The sequence below is a fragment of the Adiantum capillus-veneris genome, chromosome 27 (genome assembly GCF_014529385.1).
Source record: "Adiantum capillus-veneris isolate H3 chromosome 27, ASM1452938v2, whole genome shotgun sequence".
Taxonomy (NCBI): domain Eukaryota; kingdom Viridiplantae; phylum Streptophyta; class Polypodiopsida; order Polypodiales; family Pteridaceae; genus Adiantum; species Adiantum capillus-veneris.
The window spans coordinates 50321101-50342325 of NC_140957.1; the positions used below are offsets into that span (position 1 = coordinate 50321101).

The 21225-nt window shown below is 39.8% G+C and overlaps 2 pseudogenes; both read left to right on the forward strand.

Moving 5' to 3' along the window:
• The first annotated feature begins 485 nt into the window (after positions 1-485).
• Positions 486-1126, forward strand: LOC147421943 (uncharacterized; annotated as a pseudogene).
• A 17782-nt stretch (positions 1127-18908) lies between these two features.
• Positions 18909-19543, forward strand: LOC147421944 (putative glutathione S-transferase parC pseudogene; annotated as a pseudogene).
• Positions 19544-21225: the final 1682 nt, after the last annotated feature.

The window sequence follows — 21225 nt, forward strand, 5'->3', positions numbered from 1 at the left end:
TGTCAAGAGCAAGCTGAGATGCATGGTGTTGATTCACAATTTTTTGAAGTGTTTATGGAGTTCCTTGCAACTGAAAATGATCTTGAAAGTGCTCAGATTGAGGAGGAGTTTATTGATTTATTTGTTTTGCAGTCAAACTCATATTTTTATGATGTTGAGCAAACTAATGTGGGTCTACAAAATTTGTGTGAAGATGATGTTGATACTCTGTTTTATAGCTATGAATCAATTCAAATTGAACCAAAGGAAGATCAGATTGATTGTTTCTTGAATTTGCAAAATCAAGAAAGTGGGTTTTGGAGCCTAAATCAGATTTTGGAGCAAAGTATCCATGTCCTAAGATGTTGCAGATGCTGAAGAAGCATTGCTTAATGGTTGCAAAGAGGTTTTCTCATCTTGAACCAATTCTAGGTCATTATCAAGTGAAATCTGATTTGTTTGAAGTGTTATTTGCTTCAAATTGGTGGCTAAAGTTGATTATGGAGATGCATATTACTTGTATGATCTTATTCTCAAATTCAAAAGTTGCAAATATTCAAAATTTTGGAGTTTTTTGGGATCAGATTTCTATGCCTAAAGTGCATATTGCTGATTTTCTCAATGCAAAAAAAGTTGCAGATGCAAAATGTTGCATTCGCTGACTCAGTGATCCAGATTTCATATTGTTTAAATCCGATTTTGCAGATTGATGATCACGCAAAGAGGGTTCTAATTTCTGATTTTGCAAAAGTCAAGTGGAAATCGAAGGGATATAATATTTTGGATGTTTTTCATGACAAAATTACAGAGTTTGCTGAGTGGAATGATTGTTTCATATGGAAATAGTTTTTCTGTCTCAGATTTACCTAAACTGCTTGATTTTGAAGAACAAATATTTATGGATCATGTGGATCATCCTTTATTTGGATGTTGGGAGCATTATCTCTTTATGCACATGTTCTTGAAGGCTGAATATGCAGATTTTCAAATTCAAGAAGGTTTGAAGATACAAGAGGATATTCAGGGTTTGGTGCTTGGATTACAAAAACCTAATTTTTAGAGTCAGATTCTCATGTTTCAGAGGTTGCAAAGGCTGATTCTGCTATTGTTTACTTCATACTCTTGGAGGATCGACATACTGATTTAGTTTTGGTTTCGTAAGTTCATTTTTGATGAGCTCTCATGTGATATAATCCTTTGGGAAATTTTGGGTGATGTTTAGTTTCTCTCTATGATGTATTTGGTGTACCTTGGATTAAGTACCAGGCACTACACTTTGCTTCATATGAAGATCCTAGCATTGAGTTTGTCATAGTGTTGTATGGTGTATTTGTATATCTTGGATTAGGTTTCAGGCACTATACTTTATGCTATATAGTAACTAGGGATTTTTGGGAAAATAGGATAAGGCATTTGACCTTGATCAAGGGATGTGTGGATCCGAGTCGGATTTCTATGAAATCCACCACCGGGATGTGTGGATCCAAGTCGGATTTCTATGAAATCCACCACCGGGATGTGCCATGTGCTGATTGGATATTATATATTGAGTCTGAATATTGTTGGGTCTAAAATTGGAATGCTACTCTGAATATTCTTGACTCTAAATATTGCAGATTGTGAATATTGCTGACTCTAAATATTATTGATTCTGATATTGGTGAGTCGGATATTTGCTAAGTTTGAACATTTGCTGACTCTGATTATTAATGAGTTTGATGTTTACTGAGTCTGAATATTTGCTGGATTGAAATACTGCTAGGTCGGATTTCTGCCAGGTTGGAATTTGGTTAGGTCGGATTTTGCTGAGTCTGTTATTTTATGCCAAGAATATTTTTGGGTCAGACAATTATAACCATCATTTAGTACTTGTATTGGGACGAGTTCTGAGTAGGGGAATGCGAGAGAAGCTTTAGCCATGGTGTTCTTTGATCTGTCTGATCTTTTCTCTATGTTCTGTTTGCTAACGCTGAAGTTATCTGAATGTGTCTTTTGCTGAGTCTAATCATGAAGTGAGTATTTATTCTCTGTTTGAGAGCATACATGTGTGAGAGAGAGATTCTTGTGTTGATTGAACCCCAACAGCTTTCAAGCCCAGCTTAGTGTTGTGTCTCTAGCTATGAAGATGTAGCTAGTAGTGCTCCTTCAAGTGTTTTTGTCACCTGCCATATCTGCATCAGCATACCCTTGCAAGAACGTGTTAGTGCCTCCAAAATACAAAGAATTTTTTTTTATCTCTTTTAGATATTTAAGTATCCACTTCATAGCTTGATAGTGCTCTTTACCTCAATTGTCCACGAATCTACTCAAAACTCCCACTCTATGTGCAATGTCTGGCCTTGTGTAAACCATAAAATACATTAGAGAACCTAGCACTATAGCATTTGAAACTTTAGACATATAGTCTATCTGCTCTTGTATCTTTGGGCACATATCCTTGGTTAGTTTAAAGTGACTAGCCAGAGGTGTAGAAACCAATTTTGCATCTTGCATTGCAAACCTTTCTAGTACCTTCTTGATGTAATCCTCTTGAGATAGCTTTGTTCTCTTCTTTGTCGTGTCCCTTCATATCTTCATACCGAGTATCCGCATTACAACACCTAAATCTTTCATCAAAAAATATTTAGACAACTCCTCTTTTAGGTATTTGTTGATATCCTGCATGTTAGCACTTGCAATCAGCTGATGAACTTCCCATCTCCCAAATTCTTTGTGTAGACGCAGTGATCTCAGTTGCATATTCTAAATCTGTGATCCAGCATCCATTGATCAAACTTCAAGTACCACTATCTTGATGGTTGCTTTAGACCATACAAGTTCTTCTTCCGTTTTCTCCTTACCCTTTACTTCACATCCCTTTGGTTGAAGCATGTAAATTACCTCCTCCAAGTCACCATGAGGGAATGTTGTATTTACATCCATTTGCTCAAAACTTAACTCATGAGTAGCCACAAGGCTTAAGACAAACCTAATTGAGTTCATTTTTACAACAATTGAAAATATATCATTAAAGTCAATACCTTTCTTTTGAGAAAATCCTTTTACCACAAGCGTGGACTTGTACCTTTTCTTCCCACCTTCTTCTTCCTTAAGCTTGTACACTCATTTGTTATGCACTGCATGTAGGATTTTTAGTGACTAAGGAAATGGAAATAGACAGATACTAAAATGAACTCCATTCACAATGCTTAATTTTTCTTCATATGTGTGCGCCTCATATAGAGGCTTTCAAACTTGCATCCATTGCCTAGAAGCATTGCACCTCTTTTCTATTAATTTAACTAATCATTTCATCTCTTCAAGGTGGCTAGAGGGGTTTCCCACATGCTCATACTCATCAAGTTAACCTTATCCCCCCCAAAAAACGGCCCCTTAAGCCAAACTTGGGAAGATTTTTACAATGATTGATATAATGCTTGTGGATCATGGTTTTTGTGGGTAATTTTACTTCTAGGATACTACTGATACATCTAAGCATGGAAAACACTAATTCATCATGGTGGTTTTGCATAGATTCACCTATACTATTATAAAAAGGGGAGGGATTCCGGCTCCTTCTCCTGACACGTGGCAACGTTTCCTTCAACCAGAGAGCTTTGATGGTGTGTGCCCTGCAGTTTTATCATGGAGAGAGAGAGAGAGAGAGAGAGAGAGAGAGAGAGAGAGAGAGAGAGAGAGAGAGAGAGAAAGCGCCTTTATGCCTAATCATTGGGTGATAGAACCCAAATTGCTTGGCTTATTTACTTTGCACAAGGCTCGCTTCAATTAGTCATGAGTCATGTGTGTGTCATGTGTTTGTGTGAGAGAGAGAACTCTTGAGAGTTGAACCACGTGACTCCCTTCAAGTCGTGAGTGAGTGAGAGAGAGAGAGAGAGAGAGAGAGAGAGAGAGAGAGAGAGAGAGAGAGAGAAATAGAGAGAACTCCTAAGAGTTGAGAGTTGAACACCAGGGGGAGCTAGAAGAGCCTACGGATACACACACACACACACACACACATACACACAGAGGGGGTGGCAAAAATTGTCTGCAGTATCTCCACACACACACACACACACACACACACACACGCACATGTAGAGGCCCCACAACAACTCGCTTCTCGCATTTCGTGATGCGTTGCAGCCTGTGTGTGTGTGTGTGTGTGTGTGTGTGTGGGGGGGGGGGGGGGGGGGGGGGGGGGGGGGGGGGGGCTGCGTGTATTGTTCAAGTACAGCTTTGCGCCAATATTGCATCACTGGGGGTCCCAAACAGTCCTTGAGATTCTTGATGGTGGCTGGATTTGGCACCCTACGGGCTAATTAACACCTTCCAAGGACCAAAAGTGATCAATGGTCCAACCGTCCAACTGATCAATGCTCATCTCCACCGCTTGCTGCTTGCCTGAGTAACTTTGTGGACTATGTGCCCTCCAACATCAAAATTGGCAGGAGCGTGCACCTGGAGAGATTGCGGACAAGAGCATGCATGCAAGCTGACTGTGTAATTGCAGCACTGATCAGCCTTCACCCCTGCTATGTTACATGATCATGGAATGGAATTGACTACACCAGACCGCATGTCATAAGCTGCCTTGCGATCTGCATAGTTGACAAGATGAAAGAGAGAGAGAGAGAGAGAGAGAGAGAGAGAGTCACAGTCTAATTAGCGTCGTGGGTTCAGCTTAATTGTCAAAGCTAGATGATTAGTAGCACCACTAAGTGCATGTAGAATGAGAATAGTCAAAGTCTGATATGCCGAAGCTGGCTGATTAGTAGCACCACGTCCAAAATAAGTGCGTGCAATAAGAGAATCTCTCTCTCTCTCTCTCTCTCTCTCTCTCTCTCTCTCTCTCTCTCTCTCTCTCTCTCTCTCTCTCTCTCTCTCTCTCTCTCACACACACACACACACACACACACACACACACACACACACACACACACACATGCAGGGGCCCTGCAACAGCTTGTCTCTCGCATTTTGTGATGCTTTGGATCTGTGTGTGTGTGTGTGTGTGTGTGTGTGTGTGTGTGTGTGTGTGTGTGTGTGTGTGTGTGTGTGTGTGTGTGTGTGGGTGTATTGTTCAAGTACAGCTCTGCACAAATATTGTGTCACTGGGGGGTCCCAAACAATCCTTGAGATTCTTGAGGGCTAGCTTTGGCACCCTAAGGGCTAATTAACACCTTCCAAAAGTGATCGATGGTCCAACCGTCGAGCTGATCAATGCTCATCTCCACCGCCTGCCGCTCACCTGAGTAACTTTGTGGACTATGTGCCCTCCAACATCAAAATTGGCAGGAGCATGCACCTGGAGAGATTTCCGACAAGAGCATGCATGCAAGCTGAATGTGGAATCGTAGCACTGATCACCTTTCACCCCTGGTATGCTACATGATCATGGAATGGAATTGACTACACCAAATGGCATGTCATAAGTTGCCTTGTGACCTCCATAGTTGACAAGATGAAAGAGAGAGAGAGAGAGAGAGAGAGAGAGTCATAGTCTGATTAGCACCGTGGGTTTAGCTTAATTTCTAAAGCTGGCTAATTAGTAGCACCATGTCCATTATAAGTGCGTGAAGTAATTAGCATCGTGGGTTCAGCTTAATTGCCAAAGCTGGCTGATTAGTAGCACCACGTCCAATATAAGTGCGTGCAGTAAGAGAATCTCTCTCTCTCTCTCGCTCGCTCGCTCTCGCTCTCTCTCTCTCTCTCTCTCTCTCTCTCTCTCTCTCTCTCTCTCTCTCTCTCTCTCTCTCTCTCTCTCTCTCTCTCTCTCTCTCTCTCACACACACACACACACACACACACACACACACACACACATACACACAATATATGGAACACAGGATGCATGCTGACAAACACTCTGTGATATTGCACACATCTACACCCATTCAATTCCCACCCCACCCACCCATGCCTATAAGGTTGACCCCTTGCTCTATGTTCGACACTTCATGCCCTAGTTTTTTGGATCTACTCCTTGCTTGCCATACTCAGCTCATTAGTTGCATATTTGAAGTGTAAACACATCTTTTGACACACACACACACACACAATATATGGAACACAGGATGCATGCTAATAAACACTTTGTGATATTATAGACACACAACACACACGTGCTCATATAGTACCATAGAAAAAACGAAGTAATTTTTGTTAACAAGCTTCCACTAAACATGCCACAGGCAAAAACATCATTGGCGGAAGAGTGATAGAAGGACGGATACCTCCAAAGCAGGATGCGATGATGGATTTCAAAGCCAGAGGCCCCCCTTTTCTTTCTTCTTTTCTGACATATACAAGCCCTTTATTTTGTAATCGGTTTGGAATTCTCCAGAAGCATGTACGCACCCTTGAATTTATCAGGATTATTTACCCGACATTGAGTAAATAATTGGCATTTATCAGGTTTTCCTGGCAGTTATCAGGTTTACCTACCATTAGCAAATAATTGGTTTGTATTCACATAACTGATGGGTATGTAGCCGAAAATCCTATCAGATGAGATCAGATAAAACACAGTGTTTTTATCTATGGACGTACTCTCCCCGAAAAAAAAACGGTCTAAACTATTACACAATGGGGGTTTTTTCGACATTTGGTTTTTTCGACAATAGGTATGTATAAAAATGGTCTGGTAATCCAAATAATGTACCATACCCATAGGATCTATTACCTAAGGCTTTTCAATAATAGTGTAGCCTTTAAAGAACTAAATCGTTGGCAAGGTCAAGCAACCACATTAATAAAATATGGTGCAACTTGCTACTGCAAGACAGTATGGCACAGTTAAGGCTCAGTGTGGTGCACCATGCTATAAAAAAGCATATGTTGTAAGCCAACGCAGCAAAACTCTCTCTGCAGCGCATCGCCTAAGCCTCTGAAACCCACACCAAGCAGCACTATCACACACACACCAATAACGCAATTGCCATAGCCAAGTAAGGAAGCAACTCACCACACACATACACACACACACACACACACACCCAGTTGCGCAAGAAGGAAGGCGCAGCCACCATAAACGAGTTGTAGACAAAAAAGCTTCGACGCTTCCTCAATGTACAACCAAAGGCGTGCTCTCCAGCTTGAAGCATAACAGAAGGTAAAAACAAGTGCTTCGTAATTTGTTTTTTATGCTATTTGTATACAAATCAAGTATTAAACTCAAGTGCCTTGTATAGCTACACATACACAACACGGTTTCGTAGCATATTGACAATTTCCCTATCTCAAAACACCACACACTGGCAGTAACATAGGAAAAGGGGTCTTCAGATATATTTACACACATAAAGGGAGAAATAAATGGGACATATACACTAGTTAATCTACTTTTTGTCGCAAAAGTAGGACGTATCTACGGTAATAAAGTACATAAGTAGCGGATGCACATGAAAATTAGTGGATTTGCACTTACATATACATTCATGGAGTCAAATTAGAGAATCTCATATACGGTTGGGTTACAAAAATAGGAAGTTCCACATAAATAGACATGCATGTAGAAGGTTCAAGCAATAGGTTATAAATAACCGACACAAGAATAACACATCGACATGAACGAGGTTGAGTATTGGCATACGTATACATACGGAAGGCTAGGTTTGGCATTTATGTACAAAGACATATATATAAGCACGTAAACACATTTAGAAAGCATGCATAATTTTAAAAAAAATGTATCATAGGACTAATAACTCTGCAAAAAATTATGTGACATTTGAAGGAAACAGCAGCCAAGTGATACATTTCCTTGGACACTAAGTGGAAAAGAGGAGCAATACAAATGTCTACTGCAAGCAATAACCAGGTGAATTGGTACAGAGAGCTTCGAATACAATGGTTATTAAACAATGATGTAAAGAGAGGTTTTCTTAGTATCGTCTTTCCTTTATGATTTCTACATAGCATAAAAATGTATTGAGATTTGAAAGAGGGTATATGACAACCTCCTGTGAGGACATATGTCACTATGTAAGACTGGTTTTTTTTAAGAAAGGTTTTACAAACAAAATGCTGCCAGAATTTTCACAAATTAAATATACTTAGAATAAATAAATTAGTGTTTGGCGGACAAAGCGACAAGCGGCCATTTCCAGAGAAGGATCATATTTTTATGAGAAACCTTTGTAAAATTCTTTTGTAAGGAAGCATCTCTAAGCCGAGAACTTGTCAAAGGATTTATGATTATTCTTCTGGGAGCAAATTGTATATTAGAGAGTCAGTTAGAAGTTTAGGAGCTTTTGGCCAGACAAACCATTTGTAAAGACCTAAACTATAAAGGTCATTTTTTGTAAGTTTAAACATTATCTTTTTAATGGAAAACTGAGAAGACAGCGTACGTTTGAGAGCTCCTTCCTGCTCCAACTTGTAATCTTCGCCATTGTGGCTACGGTAAGATTTGTTTATTGTATTGTGTTCCTCTTACCTTGCTCTTCCATTCAAGTGTAATCATTCAAAATTCGGTGTAGGTTTTCAACGATGAGTTTGAGACCTTAATTCGCTGTTTTGAGTGTCTATATGCATGTTTTATGTTGTTTTGACCCTAGAAGGGGCATTAGGGACCCTAAAACGACCCATTAGGATCACCTGTTCGCTGTTTTTGCTGACTTTGGGATGAACGATCGCGATCTTTGTACCTTTTCAGAATGTTGTGACAGTGATAGGATACAATCCTGATAGTCCCCTGTAACTTCCCTTCAAGTTTCGTGCGATTTCGAATAAGTTTGCATGGTAAACAGGCATGACGACTGTAGAGCTGTGTAGAAGGACATAGTCAAATTACTTGGCGGTAATGCATTTGATTTGCTTGTAGAGTGAGTAGATGCATCTCATCGAGTTCACTTCATTAGGAGTGACACCCTAGCGAGTTTCAATGCCTCATCCTAGTCGCTTCCCTTGTATTGATAAATATGTTGATGCTTGAGAGCTATGCTATGGACGTCCGTCACGGCGACCCGCAAACATTGGCGCCATTGCCGGGGAATGAAGCTTGGGTGATGAGTGGCCGAGTGCGTATTCAGAGTTTTCTTATTGTTCCAAAAGATAATTTCCATTCCATTTACATTTCAGTGAAGCATCTAGACAGGGGTTTAGTGCTTAGTGGAGTCTAGGGTCGGTGGACTGGCTAGATCTACTCTTGAGATATAAGGAGTTGTGAGTGAGGTTGCTTTAAGCATTTTTTCTCTTCAAATTTCTTTGTAATGATTGTAATGATCCATCATCCGTTTTTTATCCTGTTTGTTTTGTTTGATTCATTTTCTTATGTTCTTTCATTTCTGTACTTAGGAGTAGGATAAGTAAATCACATTCCAGTCATATTTGGGGCAAAAGATAGAGTCAAAAACACCAAAAAACCATAACTTTGGCAAAAGGGCCATAAGACTCTGAAATTAGAATCTGACCAAACAGAGCTGAAATTGATTCAAATCACAAAGTGGTAGCACCAAACACTGGGAAATACTTGTCAGAGAGAGACTGTAAAATTTCATCAGATTTAGCTCTGGTACTACGATCGCGATCGGTGTACCTTAGTGTCAAAATTGTACAAGATTTGACATGTGCCTTCTTGATAAGATTCTAAACAAGTTTGTCTAAAGCAACCACACCCAAAAACATCAAAAATCAAGGAAATCATGCCACTTGGGTAAAACTAGCCTGACAGACCCAAAAACTGTAAAATCTTGGCTTTTGGTGATCCAAATGCAAAAAGACTTAGGGGATAGCCTTAAAACATCAGTGTCTACAAGTATGCCAAATTTGGTCTAATTTGGGCTCAGAACTACGATCGCGATCGGTGTACCTAAGTGCCAGATTTTGACCAGATTTCATATGTAGGATCCTCAGGTGTATACAAACATAAAAGTCTAAAGGACCTAGAGCCAGAAACCTCAAAATACCTGTCAAACCATCTAAATACAGATCCAAGTCAAAAACTGCTAAAGTGGCTTAGAAATTGACTTTCAGTAGACCAAAACACATCAAAACTGGGAAGGAACCATACAGAGGGATAGCCTGTACACAGGACAACCCCAGATAGCTTCCAAATCCCAAATCAAGCACTAAAATCAGATCAAACTGATAGATTCTGAGAAACAGACACTTCCAACCAAGAACTGGTAAAAGCTTGACTTTTTAGAGTCTGATTACAAAAGTATCAGAGGTAGCCTTAAAATAGCCTAGTGAACAAGCTGATGAAGTTTGGTCAAATTTGTGGGCCCAGAAGTACGATCGCGATCGGTGTACCTCTGGCCCAGATCTAACTCATTTTTGACTTGTTCATAGACCTAGACTATTTAAGATATCAAGAGTTGTCAAAACTCAAATTGGACATATTGTCAATAATCTGCAAGCAAAATCGTGTTGAAATCATTGTGAAAGTGTTGAATCTGCTGACAGTTGGAATGATACAGTGATCTCATAGCCATCAAGTGTATTCATTTGCAGAGACCGATCAAGTAACAATCCATGCAGTCGCAGGAGTTGGAAGATCACTCCCTCTCCAGGTAAGAGGTTTGGATTCAGTCAGTAAATCCCACTTTCTTCATGTCATTGAGATCGGGAAAACAAATCAACATCCGACACTGAAATTTAGCGGATCAAGCAAGTGTTGTATCAACGGAGGAGAGTGTAAACCAAGGGGTAGTACAACTGTTAGAGCCGATCCTTGAAGAAGGCATCTCCGATACTTCTTCAGAGAGATCTTACGAGTATTTCACAGAACACTTGGGACAATTAAAACTAAATGGAAGAGAAAACATGGCAGCAGGACCATCAGACCCCTCGGACACAATAAATCTATTGTTCATCAAGTATCAATATGACAACAAGAAAGGTGCCAAGATATACAAAGATGGTATGGACCGCTACTGTGTGAAAATAGAAGATAGACCAAGTGAGTTGAGGGACTTAGTGCCTGTGAGCTATAGCGGAGATAGGTACCTAGATGATGAGGGTATCATGTACTTGGTAGTCCTAAATCCTAACATTGCAGACAAGTGGGGATTGATGGGCACGAAAGCCAAAATAGATGAGGAACATGGGGAAAAGGCACCAACAATGAGCTTACCTAATGCGAGGGTAAGGCGAGAAAATGAAACATTGAGAGTCAACACGGATAATGTCTACTTGGGGTTATACAAGTATAATAATGGAGAGCAAGATCTCTATTATAGATGCAAGGAATCCTACGTCGGAGATATGACTGAGCGGAAAAGACTTTATGTCTTCACCTACACAGAGAGAGCACAAACAAAAATCGCCGCATACGACAAGTATGGAAGACGATACGTAGCAATCGATAAAAAGGAGTTGGAAGGATATACATACTTTGGGGGACCACTTCACCAGTATTATGTCACTCCAAGCCCACTAAGACCAGCAACTACAATTGTTGTGCCAAACCCGATGACCACAGGTGGAGAGAGGACTCATGTAGCTGATTCTTTTAGTCGACCTCGTTATTCGATGCCAAGCCCCATGGGAATGTTACATTCCAGAGAATCAATGGCTACGAATCGAGGTAGTGCGGTTCCTATCTCTACACATACGGCAGTAGGTCCGACATTTGCAGCCACCCCATCACATTTTCCTCCTAGTAGTAGATTCGGGGCAGGGGAGCCAACGAGAGCAACCCACGACATCCATGATGCCCAAGAACGATTAAGCCAAGACACGGGAGCAATGAGACTGATCGCAGACCATAGACGGATTAGGCCATCCCAAGTACCGAAGTGCATGCCGAAGAAGTATAGCGGATCAGGGGATCCATATGCCCATGTATCGCTCTTCAAGCAAGTCTTAAGAGAAGAACAGATCACTGATTTCCATACTCAATACGAGGGATTCGGGCTGACCTTGGAAGGGACGGCCTTGACATGGTTTCAACCTTTGAACCCTGAAACTTGTTCAAATATTGAACATGTATTACGCGAGTTCGCGGAAGAATTCTCAAAATGGGGTATAAATCATAATATTGTATCACATATATATGCTTTTAAACAAAGGGAGAATGAAAAAGTGAAGGAAGCGACCTTGAGATTCAAGCAATACATTGAGAGGTGCCCGAGGAGGGAATTACCGCAGGACGAGAGATTGTCTGTGCTCTTCGTTGAAGGACTTAGGAACGAAACCTTGAAAAAGGACCTTCACTTGAAGGCATGTAGCACATTTCAACAGGTTACAAGGGAAGTGTTATATCTTGTTGATAACTGCAAAGCATATGGGGAAGTGTCAGAGGATACTGATTCAGTAACCAGTGGCTCTTCATCTATTAAGAGCAAACCCTCTACCAAGAAAGATGCTCAAGCGTCCTTGATGTCGACAGCTGACCAAATGATAGAGGAGGTAACGAAGAGAATGCAGCAACATATATGCCTCATCCTGGTCGCTTCCCTTGTATTGATAAATATGTTGATGCTTGAGAGCTATGATATGGACGTCCGTCGCGGCGACTCGCAAACAATTGGAAAAGATGACTTACACACCATAGAGATAGGGATGCCCTTAAGGAAACATTTAGTATAGTATGTAAGAATATTAAACTCATATGTGTGACCATTGTTGACAAACAGGGTATAGGCAGACATCTAGGATGAGCATCACTCGATATATATTTAAGCTACAACAAATTCGGGACAAGCTCATGGCAGCACATAAAGGGAAAACCATGCCAATAGCAATAAGAGATCCTATCTCCAAACCATGTAAACCCATAAAATATTTCACCGACCGTAATCGACCCTACTTACATAGACGAGGAAAAGAAAACATAACATATGATTAGGAGTATGGTTGGGGTCCAGGGTGTGACAGCAATAACAAGCAGTGGGGATTGCTTGATATACCTATCACCCCTTTAGTGCAAATTAATTCTAATTAGTTGTACTTGTGGTTGGTTGGTAGGTAAAGATCCCTGCTTTCATCTGATAGGAGTTACGGCTTAAAGCTCCTACTTTTTTATGTATCGAAGTATTTTGTAATAAGTTTTATATCAAAAAGTTCTACTTTGCTTTGTTCTTTTCACAATATGGTAAGTGCAAACGGTATTTAAGTTCTCTCAGTATATGATTCTAAATGATGGGATTTTACAATCAAACACACACACACACAATTTTCCCGGGATACCTTTGGTTTGGTATCCATCATATACTGAGGAAACTTAATACTGATATAAAAATAAATTTTGGTTTAATACTTGTATCGTGATTTATTCAGGCTTTTTGGATTCCATCTCTCATCCGTCTAGGATATGGAATAGAAGAAGGCATTCCTATTCCACATGTTGGTACCCAATGCATAATTTCTTGTTTCAAAGGTGTGGAATTTCACCCAAAAAAATTGGACTTTGAGAAACAAGCTATAAACACCCACTCTATATCGGTATTAAACACTGCTTCTATAAATGACTGGCTCTCCTTATTGATTCTTTCTAGAAAAGATAAGGATAAGATTCTAGAGGCCTTTAATACCTTCTTAGCTAAGTTACCCATTATTGATGCACAAGATAGTGCAGATCTTGTTTTTTATTTTACTTCTCTACCCACTATTGTGAACAAGTTATATTTTATCAATAACCTTCCAGCGGTACCTATAGAAATCAAGCACTCAGAAAAGGTTATTAATCCCCTTCTTGATCTAGACCTTCTGGAGGAAGAAGAGAAGGAAGCCCTCAACTTTTTAGCAGATGCAAACTATTTATCCCCCAAAAGAGCAGTTTCTAAACTCTTTTCAGAGGTGATCCCTTTACTACCACCCAGGCAAGTTGAGTTGGATGCTATTCGACTTGAACATAAGCTCTGGGATTATGAAATTTTGAACCATCGGGCACCTTTTACAATTTCCTCTCTAGGGTTGTTGTGTAGTATTCCCACGGACATTGTTTAGCAATGTAGAACCTTAGCCTTACATTCCAAACATCTTTTGGCACAAGATGTTCTCTTCGAGCTTAAACAAGTCAAATTATCATATGTCGATGGTAAAAAATGTCCAAGCTCTTCAATCATTGCTCCCACCAAAGGACTCTCTCTTATGGACAAGGCAAAGGATCAAAAATGGTTTCTGAGAAACTGCAGTGGAATTCCTATATACCCTTCCTTAAATGCCAATGCAAAAGGGTGGATCCAAACTCCAGTTGCTCCTCTTCAATCATTTGGTTTGATCAGTTTTTGTGGTGCGTATTCCAGAATTTACCAAAGTTTTTTCAATTTTCATCTGGACCTGCCCAGGTTTATGCCTTTATTGCATGAGTGGCCTCATTTCCAACTGAATTAAGGCATGCGGTAATCATCTATCATCAGTTTCATGAACACATGCTAGAAGCAGCTAAGAAACTGGTTTTTCCTATCTTTTGAAAATTTACCCTCTTTTGTTTACCATAAACCCAATCTTCAGAGAACTCTAAGTCCACTTCTTATTAACCTGGTAGAAGTTTCTTTGATTGAAGGATTTGTATTCCTTTGGCACTCATATGCCCAAGCCGATAGTACCACACAGCATTGTTGACTTTGGTAAATGTTGCACAAGTTGAACATTGGATGTTGACAGTACACAAGTAAAGTGTTTCCTGTCTTTTGAAAAATTACCCTCTTTTGTTTACCATAAACACAATCTTCAGAGAACTCTAAGTCCACTTCTTATTGACCTGGTAGAAGTTTCTTTGATTGAAGGATTTGCATTCCTTTGGCACTCATATGACCAAGCCGATAGTACCACACAGCATCGTTGACTTTTGTAGAGCTGTTGCACAAGTTGAAGATTGGATGATGACAGACACAAGGTTGGTACACAAGTAAAGTGTACCAACCTTTTCTCCTTTGGCAACCACCAAATATCCCTTTGAGATCTTCCAACATTTGTTTCTAAATGTAATGTTGTGGCCTTCATCGTTCAATTGTCATATAGAGATCAAATTTTTGTGAAGAGAAGTAACATGCCTAACATCCTTAAGCTTCTATTAATTTCCATCAGTAGTCTTTTGACAAAAATTGTATCTTTGCCGACAATTTTACAAGCTTCATCATCTCCCAAGTACACATACCCAAAATCACCTTTGGTGTAATCTTGGAAATGTTGCTTGTATGGTGCTGCATGAAATGAAGCCTCGGAGTCTACTATTTAAAAACTAGACACATTGTCTAATGAGAGAATTAAAGCATCTTGCACTACTTTACCTACCACATTGGCCTTTGATGTTGGCTTGTTGTCTTGAGAGTCTGAATCCTTCTTCTCCTTGTACTAGAAATCCTTCTTAATGTGGCCCTTCTTTCCGTAGTTCCAACATTCAAGAACTCACTTTGTGCTTGACTTTCTCCGCCTTGAGAAATCATGACCCTTTTGACTTTTAAACCTCTCCTTAGGCCTTCCTCTTGTTTCCATTGATAGTGCAACACTTGATTATTCACCTGTGCATCTCCTTCACATTTCCTTGCTTAGGAGGACACACACAACATCATCAAACTTAAGGTGCCAGAGATAGTGCTACTTACAACCACCACAAGGTTGTCCCAACTATTCGGTAGAGAGGATAGTAAACGAAGAGCCCATACTTCATTGTTGAAATTAATCTTTACCGATAAAAGTTGATTTATGTTGGTGTTAAAGTTGTTTAGGTGCTCTACAACTAAACAACTCATTGTTAGATTGAACAAGAGTTTTATGAGAAATACCTTATTGGATGCGGATGGTTTCTTGTAGAGGCCTTCAAGGGACTTCATCAAGTCCTCCGTGGTTTTCATCTCCAAAACATTGAATGCAACTGCTGATTCCAAGCTTAGCCAAATCGTTCCTGATGACTTTCTGTCAAGGACAATCCATGCTTCATCTTCCATTGTTGCAGTGAGTGTTGCGGGTTTCTTTGCAAGACTTCCACCTAGTGGAAAATAAAGGTCCTTTTGGTAGAGATAGTCTTCAATCTGCATCTTCCAATGTTGGTAGTTTTTTCCATTGAACTTCTCAATCTTGAGCTTACCTTCCTCTGTCATTACTCCCACTCAGTTCAAGAAATTCTTTCCTTCATATACTTTAGCTACGAGAAAATCTTGCTCTGATGCCAATTGTTAGGAAATAGAGCATAGCTAAGTAGATATTAGAGTAGTTTACTGAATGGAGAGAGATAATTTTCACACATGAGGAATTATAGATGAGAGAGAGAGAGAGAGAGCATGATATACATGGTTCACCCACTGTGAGCCACATCCATGGGAAAGCAGCCACCCAATGAATTTAGTATTGCAAACTAGAACTAGGTTACAAAGGGATTATACCCTTAATGGAACTCCCACCTTGATACCTCACACACACCTTGTTTCATCAATGTCACATTACATTTTGTGTGTAGAAGAGGTCTCCTTTTATAGGAAAAAAGGGCCACCCTCTCTCATCAAAGGCAACCGTGTGTAGTCACCTTCATGTAGACAAGTTGGAGTTGAATTCTCCCATGCATCCATGTGTGGTCGCCCTTGAGAAGACAAGTCCACCTAGAAATCATCCACTGGCCATTGAATTTGGCCACCAGCCAAAGACTTCCGCTCACCGGCTATTGACTATCAGCCACAAAAAACTGGCAAACCGATCGGCCATTTTTTGATCACTTTTTGGCCTTCACCCAGCCATAATATTCCGACAAAGGAAAATTCTGGTGAACCTGAGACTAGGCATGAATTTTGGTTTTCCAACGAGTGATTTTTCTTACGCACGATGGTTTCTCCTCATAATGGGGGCCTTACAAATGTGTGTTTTTTAAGACTAAAAAAACAAAGGGTGAATCAGGCTCCATACTTTACAGAGGTTTTGGCCAATTACAAGTGGCATGAATGTGCTATGCACAATTTGGAAGCTAGGAAGAGAAAGTATGATGCATTTTAGAACATGTGTACTACAGGAAATGTCAATGCTGGGTTCTCAAGAATTAGAAACATTGGTGACAGTGGTTCTTCTATATGGAGTTGAAGTGTGGGGCAAGAGCATCTCAAAATTTACCAGGAAAGAGTTTGAGAATGCCCAAAAGTGTTTTCTTGTAAACTTTCTTCAACTGAAGACATAGACACAATATATGTTCCTCCTTCTTGAGTCTAGATCTCTTCCAATTGGGGTTTTGGTCTTGGAAAGGGTTGTGGAGTACACGATAAAGATGTGTCAAAGACCCTCACATTGACTTCCTACAATTGCATGGGAAGCAAGCAAAAAGCAAGATCTTGAGCATGACATGGATGCAAGGCATAAAAACGTGGTTTGGGAGATGCGATTCATTATACTTGGTACATGATGCCTTTATAGAGGCCCAATTGAATGAAGCTTTTCTACAATGCCAATGTATTACAACTTGGGAGGAATCTAGTGGGTCACACTTCATACATCACACCACCCATATTGGGAGCTTCCATACTCCCAATAGAATGAATATTTTCTACAACTCTAATGTATCACGACTTGGGAGGAATCCACTAGGTCATGCTTCATACATTACACCACCCATATTGCTCCAAACTAAAAAACCATGTTCTTTGTTGAAAGAGGAAACCATACTCACCCTCATATGCTTGAACCATGTTCTTTGCTAAAACAAGAAACCATACTCACACTTATATGCTTGATCCTATCCCCTTGTCAGCGATACACACTATTGCAATCATTCAGCTTAGCTCCCACTCCCTTTGATGCAAGACAGAGCATTGGGATAATGAAGAAGTGTCAAATTGATTGTGTACATTATGCTCATTACAAGGTTGAGAGTATGATTTCCACACACTACTATAGTGCTTAGCTTTTGTTCACATTCTAACCTGCTTCCCTCTCATTTTTAGCATGAGTACTTAGACCTACAAACTTTTCTTTCCCAACCAGAATGTGAGCGCTCAACGATACAAAAATCTATCTGTCTATCAATCTATCTCTCTCTCTTACTTGAAAGCCCAAAATTTTTTGAAGACACATCAGGACTATAATGCAAGAGACTAAGACAATTTGAGGTTACAATGCATTTATGATTTCAAAGTGAAGTTGGTTGTCACCTTCCATGGAAGTGCTCTTGGATTCTCTTACTACCTTTCTTTTGAACAAGGAAGTTTTTGAAAAGGTCTCTTTAGATGACCATACAACCAATAGGGTGAAAGTCCCTCCTTAAGAACATCAAAATGTCTCTCTCACCAAGCATGAATTTCACCTCATTTGAATCACCTTTCCAAGAAAATTTAACAGATACAGGTATTGACAAGGGCATTGTAATGTGTGCAACATTGTGGATTGTTTTTGCAAATTGTGTGTAAAAACATTGGTTGTGTAAATCAGTCGAGCACCTTGGGCCCAAAGAGGGATACGTGTGCCACGAGGGCTTGAACCCTCACATAGACAAATCATCAACCTTGAATTTGAATTTCATAGTGGTTTCACGCTTGCTTGATAAGCTCAGATCCTTACCCAAAATTGTCCTTATACATGTACGTGATAATCTTGTTTGTGTGTGTGACTATTCGGGAAAGTCTTTTCCTAGACGATTGGGTTTCCTCCTTTCCACGATGCAAACTAGAAGCACTACTAGAATTATCTAAATTTTTAGGATCTTTAAACTATTTTCTTATAAATTTTATTGGTTTCTTCTCCCTTTGTCTTGGTTTGCAACCAGCTAATCTTGATTTTTAACTGGCTCAAAACTAAGCTGAGTCAAACCTTTCTCGAACACTGGTGTGTATTTGTGTGTGTAAAAGAGAGAACGTGCTAAACTTGATCTTTCACAAATGTCTTTGTGAGGCAGGCTGCTTGACTTCATCACTTGTTTTTGTTGCTTGTATTTTAAAAACCTGGCCCGCTGAAATTGAGAAACAAGGATGGGTTTAATGATCGAAACAACAACTACTACCAAAAAATTGTGTAGAACCTTCCTTCTACCTACATACAACAAAGGCAAACGCATACTACATGAAACGCAGGAGCGAGAGAGAGCAATAATGAGCTCTAATGAAAGTGTGAAGGTTTAAAACACATAAGTCAACATGTTTGAACTGAGGGTGCTCATCACCCTCAAGCACATGGACATGCACTATGAGTACCAAGAAGAGGACATCTCCAACAAAAGCCAATTGTTTCTCGAGAGCAACCGCATTCACAAGAAAATACATGTGCTCATTCACAATGGCAAGCCCATCTACGAGTCCCTCATCATCGTGCAGTACATCAAAGAGACCTAGCTCTCCTCTAACAAGGGAGTGCATATTTATGACACAGGAGTGAAACTAATCAGAAGCCTTGAAGGAGAGATGCAAGAGCAAGCCAAGAAAGAGATGATAGAGTACTTCAAAACATTGGATTGAGCTTTACGTGATCTGTGCAGGCATGCCTTATTTTGGAGGTCAAAACATATGCTTTGTGGATATATCTATGTCTCCTTTTCTGTTCTTGTTTGAGGCGTATGAGACTATGGGTGCATTCAAGCTTTTGGATGACAGCCAATGCCCACATCTTTTCAAGTAGGCGAAGGATTTTCCCAAAGCACCCAAGTGTGAAACAGGCCATTACGATTGCACCCTCTGATAAGGTTGTGGACCTTGCAGATGAGCTTAGGAAAAAGGCTCTAGGCATTTGAATAGCCGTTTGCCGCTTCTGGGAATGAAGATATGTAGGCCTTCTTCTTGCAGGCATGTGAATGATGCTTGCAAGGAGGCAAATGGTGATTTTGTTCTTGTAGATTGCATTATTATTATTCGTATACAATCAAACTTACTCTAACTCTGGTATGCTTTACCCAATTGTCACTATGGTGAAGATGAGGTGTAACCTTTCTAGCCAACTGTGATTGATCTTGAAACCATGCTTGTGATAATGAGAGTTTGGCTCTTGATATGTGGATCTTGTAATGATGATTATACCAATATATATACAAAGCCCCTTTATTTACCACTTTTTTAGATATAAAAGATGAAAACTTCATGATGGCCTCAAGAAGGTAACATTTTTTGATGTAATGAGTTGAACGCTTCTTAGAACACATTTGACATGTTAATGGAGAGAGATTAGAGAGAGAGAGAGAGAGACAGAGACAGAGAGAGAGAGAGATGCATGTGACACACACACACAAACCCCACGGGGGATTCACTAATACTAGGGAGGGGATGCCACCAACATGTATCCCACTAGGTAAAAACACCTTATAAACGGTCCCTTACATGGTAGCCCAACCCCCTATCTACAGAGATTTAAATGCTTAGATAACCCCCTACATACAGATTCTGTAGTATTAGCATGAGACCCCTACCTTATATGTACAAAAAAATTTATAGCTTAGAAAAAGTTTTTAGAGCTTCATGAAAAAAATTTGTGAGAGTTTCACCCTATAAAAAGACCAATTTTTCAAATTCACATATGCCACCTACTTTGTAAGATTCCCCCCCCCCCCCCCCTCTCTCCCCTCCCTTGAACATACGGCATGTGTATGCAAGTTTTGGGGTGCTATCCCTATTGTATATGCTTATGCATACTTTTAAAGAAAACCCAATTTTACACTCACATGGTACCATATGGAACGGATTAGTGAATCCCTCGTGACACACACACAATCACTTTCTTAATGAAAATGTTCAAATGAGTATAGTAAGAATTCATTACAAAGAAAACTTAAAGGATCATGATTGCCAACACATTTGTAAGGTTCTTTCTCTGAAACAGTATTTAACATTGCATACCAACAATTCAATTCTATTATTAACGGGTCAATGCATGTTAAGGTGGTACACTTTTTGTGGTTAAAACCAAATCTTGAATGTTTGTTCTTTTTAGCACTTATAAACCTTATAAATTTTAAATCTCAAGGGGACAATGATGAAGTGGAGAGGGAATGTGGCCCAAATTATCTACCACAAGCGAGCATGCGCACGCATGCACGTGTGTGTGTGTGTGTGTTGCTATTTTAAATACATATATACGCAAACGAACACAAGTGTTCATGGACAACCAAAGACAAGTATAAGGGTTATGCACAAAAATTTATTTGCATGTTTGGAAATAAATTATGTACATGGTATCAGTAACCGAGAATACATCATAGGAAATTACAATCCCAAACAATGGTAATAGAGCTGCTCCCCATTCGAACGAGCATCAATTTCAAAACATAAAGAATAGCCTGTTTTACTCAAAGAAGGTAGCCCTCACTTGCATCCATAGTAAATAAGAAAACGCTCGGTTAGCAATTGTTTACCGTATACAGGTGAAGCATGGGCATCCCAGTTGTTATCCATGTCACAATGATAAAACAAACAATCCTTAAGT